The sequence below is a fragment of the Stigmatopora argus genome, chromosome 12 (assembly GCF_051989625.1).
Source record: "Stigmatopora argus isolate UIUO_Sarg chromosome 12, RoL_Sarg_1.0, whole genome shotgun sequence".
Taxonomy (NCBI): Eukaryota; Metazoa; Chordata; class Actinopteri; order Syngnathiformes; family Syngnathidae; genus Stigmatopora; species Stigmatopora argus.
In genome coordinates this window covers 2,901,830-2,907,829 of record NC_135398.1, presented here as the reverse complement: position 1 = coordinate 2,907,829, position 6,000 = coordinate 2,901,830, and the positions used below count along the sequence as shown (strand labels likewise).

Below are 6,000 nucleotides of genomic sequence, written 5' to 3'. Positions count from 1 at the left end.
GTGCTGGAGCTTATCCCACAAGTAGATGGACAACCATTCACCATCACATTCATTTTAGAGTATTTAACCAGCTCACCAAAAAATATGACTAAATATACAGAAAATGTACCATCTTTTCTCCCATATACGTCGTATTTGTCGCTCAAAAAATGATGACTGAATCATGGGTATGGCTTATATGCGAACAAATTAGACTTGACATGCACGAAACTGCAGGGTGACAAAGACGAAACGCCATAACGCAAGACAATGCGCCCGATATGGTCATTTATTTCAGAATAGAGAAAAGATAAACAGATAAAACGCTAAACTAAATTTATTTTGACGTCTATGAATGAAATTCTAGAAAAAAAACTCACAAACGAGACCGCTACGGACACACTTTCTGGTTGTACTGCTCACCTGACTTCCTTTTTGAATTTGTTTACGTGCAGGCAACACCCTTTCGGAATCTGCAATCGATTTAAAGAGTATCTCCGAAATACCACGTGCGATGATTTTTCTTAAGATTTTCCATTCAAAGTAACACATTTGTACTCTCCTATTAAAACCATGAATATGGAGGTGAAAGTTGTGAATCAGGGGGCGGCTTATACGAGGGAAATTGTCAAATTCAACGGTTTTAAGGCAATTTTAAGGGTACGGCTTATACGCGGAGGTGGCTAATATGGTAACACCCTAACCCAAGGGTGTCAAACTCATGTTGGTTCACGGGTCCCATTCATGCCAAATAGACCAGTTTATTTTTGGTCCAAAAAGTTGACTGACTGGCCGTCAATGGCACAGAAAGATGAGCATCCACAGCTAGTTTGAGTGAATTGGACATCTTTTGCTGTCAATGGCAGGCAGTGAGTCAATTTTGGGTCTCTTCCTTGTCATTTCAGGGTACTTACAGGTAATTTACTGTACATTTTGGATCATTTCTTATTGATTTTGAGGGATTTTCTGGACTGCTTCTTTTTCGTTGGTTGCTTTCTGGTGTTTTTTGGCCATTTCCAGGTGACCTTCTGTTGTTGTTTTATTTTATTTTTTTAGATTAGACTATTTATTTTTATTTCATCCCGTATTCGGGAAATTTCCTTGGTTGCAGTAGCAAGCACAGACACAGAAAACATTGTAGACCTAGGTAAAAAAAACTGGAGCCACAGGCCTTGTGGAAGTCTAGCTGAACCGGGGGTGATCATTTTTTCGGCATTTTAAGGTTTCTTGTTTTGTCAGTAGGGGGCGAAAGAACAGATACGACTCTGCCTAAGAACAGAACTCACAAAATTCTACTTTCACAGCCCCCTTTTGGAAAAAATAAAAACATTCTAATTCTGTACATAAAGTCCGAACTCTACATCAGACAGAAACCCGCCACGGGCCGTATGCCTGACGTTGCCATGACACCATAACGCACCCTAACGGGTTCAAAGTGGCGGCCCGGGGGCCAAATCTGGCCCGCCGCATCATTTTGTGTGGCCCGGGAAAGTAAATCATGAGTGCCGACTTTCTGTTTTAGGATCAAATTAAAATAGAGTATAGATGTATATTAACTTTCCTGATTTTCACCCTTTCAAATCAATAATTGTAATTTTTTAATCAATTTTGTAAAATCTAAAAATATATAAAAAAGCTAAAATAAACATTGTTTAAGATCTATAAAAAATGAATATTCAGGGCTTTTAATCCAGTTCTTTTAATCCATTCATTAAAAAAAATCTAAATATTATATCTAAAATGGTCTGGCCCACATGAAACCGAGTTGACGTCAATGCGGCCCGCGAACCAACCCAAGTCTGACACCCTTGCCCTAACGCTATAGGTCATTTTCCTATCAGGTATTGGATTGAGGACATTTTATTGGCGCATCTCTAATCCAAAAAAAAATCAAAACATTGCAAGGAAGGGCAATGAAAAGAACTCAGAATGCATGCAAAGTTGCTGTGGCGTTTTTCCCAAATTGGACTATTTGCAGTGCAAATGTGTGCTGTGGAACAACAAAACAAATACCTGCCAATGGAGGCAAAGCACAGCTGCGCTTCCCCTTCAAATACACACACACACCCACACACTTACACACACTCACACACCCTCACAAAAGCTCATTGTGTGTGTGGCGTTGCGTCTGGATAAGTGACAACCACAGGCAGAAATCACACACTTGGCAACTGGAAAAAGCGCCTCCGCCAGTCGTCCCGTTTCTGCACTCGTTCATTATGCAAAGCGTGCCGAGGGATTTGATTAATTGCTCGACAATGACCGCGCCGCTCGCCCGCAAAGCGTCCGTCTCGAGACCAGGGCGCCCGGGTCAAACCGTAGCGCAGACGTCGATGGGTTTTAAAGCAGTGCTTCGTAACCTTTACGGAGCCACGGCGCGTATTATTTCACCACGACGTCACGGCGCCAATCAAAAAAAATGTGACAATGTGCTTTAGTTCCGATTGGCTGAGCTTCGCTTAATGAGGTTTTGCGCCGAGTATGTTGTTTGAAGTCACACAGTGGTGGAGTGGTTCTTCCAGATTGGGTTCGATTCCCGCTTTTAAGCGGTGGTTTGTTTCATTGGGCCATGCGATTGGCTGGGGTAGGCTCCAGCACCCCCCGGGACCCTTCAAAATAAATGTTATTTGAATGGCGGTTGCGTATACATTTCTCCTCATTCAGGATCGCATATTTTTGCATCTGAGTTGGAATCCAGGTTTCCCGATTTTTGAGGATCTGCCAATATGCTGATCCAAGACCTTGATAATTTATTTATTTATTAATTAATTTAAATAATTCATTTAATTTCGTTTCTTTTTAAATATATTCTTGTACATCTTATTTTGTAGCCCTAAAATTCTAAAAAAAATAATTAAAAAAAGTCTTTCACCCGATTCCGATCTTCTAAAAATGACCGATTTTCGTGGGTTTCCTCCGGGTACTCCGCTAATTGACATCATCCTGGATTATCCCATTCCTCATAGTCCTTCACTGCCATTGACGACGATAGATGACATATTTCAATGAACTGGGATGGCTGGCATTGAGTGGTCGCGTTTGACTTGATGGTTCGATCCGGATCGGACCGCTTTCTGGCCTGCTGCCCGTACCTTTGACACCCCTGACCTAGCGTCACCCCACTTTTAAAAACAACTCAAGAAAATGCACGATCTTGTTGAATTTTTCTTGTCGCAGTTTCCCCATGAATATTAAAACCTACCCCGAACTGCCCAAATCGATGTGGGTTATCACCGTGCTAGCATTCTTGGCTGGCGTAAAAAAAAGGCACAATTTCCCACTCTGCTATAGCTAGCTTTAGCTACACGTGCGTTATAGCACAGGGAGCCACAAGGAGGGGGTCTAGCTAAGAGGGGCATTGCGAAAGGTGGACTTGAGTCTGTTTTCTGGCCCAGTGGAGGCCTTGCAGAATAAAGTGGGGATCCAATGTTATCTTGCGTGGGTTTTCTGGGGAAATGGAGCGCGTCTATTGTGATACGAGGCTATTTAGTGAGAGATGTGGCAGGGTCAGGTCACCCAACCCAGTGGAAAAACGGAAAAACAAGGTCTTTCCAACGTTCTGGGGTGAATGGAAATGCATTTACAGTAATCTTGGGATACAAAGTACACTGGTACCTCGAGATATGAGCTTAATGCGTTCCGGGACTGAGCTCGTATGTCGATTTTCTCGTAACTCAAACAAACGTTTCCCATAGAAATGAACTAAAAACAAATGAATTCGTTCCAACCCTCTGAAAAAAACCCAAAACAGAATATCGGATAGGGAAAACATTTTTATTTGTTCTAATTCACCATGTATTAATAACAAAGTAACAAATAACTAGAGGTTTAATAGTATACTAAAATGTGTTTAATAGTACTAAAATTAGATGGATTTCGCGGAGGGGTGTGGGACTTTTTGCACGGCAATGCGCTCGTAACATAACATAAACAAATTGAAATGAACTTGTATGTCGAGGTACCACTGTATCACAGTATCAATATATTGCCACACCCCTACTTTATACACTGGAGAATTGAAGCCAAACCAGTTCTGTATAGACCAGGGGTGTCAGACTCGGGTTGGTTCGCGGGTCGCTTTAACGTCAACTTGATTTCACGAACCATTTTAGATATAATATTTAGATTTTTTTTAAATAAATGGATTAAAAGAACTGTATTAAAAGCCCTGCATATTCAGTTTTTTATACATCTAAAACGATGTTTATTTTAGCTTTTTTTATATATATTTTTAGATTTTACTAAATGATTTTTTTAACTAAAAACACAGAAAAAATGGATTAAAAATGAAAATTATTGATTTAAAAGGGGGAAAATCAGGAAATTTTATATACATCTATACTCTTCATTTGAATTTGATCCTAAAACAGAAAGTCAGCACTCATGATTTACTTTCCTGGGCCACACAAAATGATGAGGCGGACCAGATTTGGCCCCCGGGCCGCCACTTTGACACCTGTGGTATAGACTTTGATGAAGCTTCCAGAGGGATGATGCGTGTGTCAGATCAGGTCATTCCGTGTTATTCAAGATGTCTATTGTGGCGTGTACGACAAAAAAGTACAAAAATGGCGGATGCTTTTTTCCTGACATAATTGAGAATCGCAGTCAAGTTGATGATGACCACCGACGCTGCTAAAAACACTTCGGATTCAGTTGAAAGGTCAAAATAGAGATGAATTTCTCCTCTCTTTTCAAGCGCCTGCACGGGCAAGATAACGCGGTGCGAGTCCCACGGCCGAGAGAGAGCGAGAAGCCCAAGGAAGATGTCAACATTAGCTAGCGGACCCCTCGCGCCACCTTCCATTATGCATGTGGCAGTGCCCAATGTCGCCCATTAGAGACGCTCCTTTCTGCCCGCTAAAATATATCTACTCCCCGTCGCCTTTTCGCAAACAACCGGCCCAGTGTGCGAGCGCCGTCTGTCGTGAGGTGGTGCCATTAGCCCCGCGGCATCTTCATCTCGCCATCTTTTCACCCCCCTCCCGCCTCAACACACACACATTTCTATTGATATGGCGTTTGATTTCAGCGCCAAGGGAAGCCGGCAGGACTTTATTCCGGCCGGCCATTCTCGCCTCAGCGTCTGGATTTTTTTTTGCCGCACCGCCGCCGACTCTGATGCTATTTCAAGCTCTGTGACCCCCATTGAAAGGGCTCCAAAAGAGGTTTCATCCCCAGATAAGAAACTAAATGAGAATTCATGTGGTCACAATGGATTCCTGTCTTCCTTTTAGAATGACTTTTCCCTTTAATCTGACAGGGGGGATTTCTTAAGGTGTGTGTGTGTGTGTGTGTATAGATGTATATACATGAATGCTGGTTATCCTCACAAGGGTCGGAGGGGCGGGGAATTGTTGGAGCCTATCCAAGCAGGAAGTGGACACCCCTGAATTGTGTATGTGTGTGTATACATGTGTATGTGTATACATACAGGGTGTCTCAAAAAAAATGTACTCACTTTTAGAATGACGAGAAAACCTTTATTTATGAACATAGAGTGAAGTGAAATAGCATCGAATACATGAGACAAATGTAATTGAAGAATCATTTAGAATGATCATCAATTTGTCTCATGTATTCAACAACCATTCACGCTCACACTCATACCTAGGGGCAATTTAGAGTGTACAATCAGCCTACCATGCATGTGTTTGGAATGTGGGAGGAAACCAGAGTACCCTGAGAAAACCCACACAGGCCTGGGGAGAACATGCAAACTCCACACAGGTGGACCGACCTGAATTTGAACCCAGGTCTCCCACTGTGAGGCCGATGCTCTAACCACTCATCCACCGGTCTGCCCATATATATACATATATATATATATATATATATATATATATATATATATATATATATATATATATATATTTATAGGTATATGTATATATGTATATAGTATGTATATATGTATATAGTATGTATATATGTATATAGTATGTATATATGTATATAGTATGTATATATGTATATAGTATGTATATATGTATATAGTATGTATATATGTATATAGTATGT

At 41.2% G+C, this 6,000-nt stretch overlaps 1 protein-coding gene across 5 annotated transcripts in view; it reads left to right on the top strand.

Annotated features, from left to right (window-relative positions):
• LOC144086304 (RNA-binding Raly-like protein) overlaps nt 1-6,000 on the top strand; it is a 51,156-nt gene that overhangs the window by 18,350 nt on the left and 26,806 nt on the right. The gene's annotated exons all lie outside the window — the stretch shown is intronic.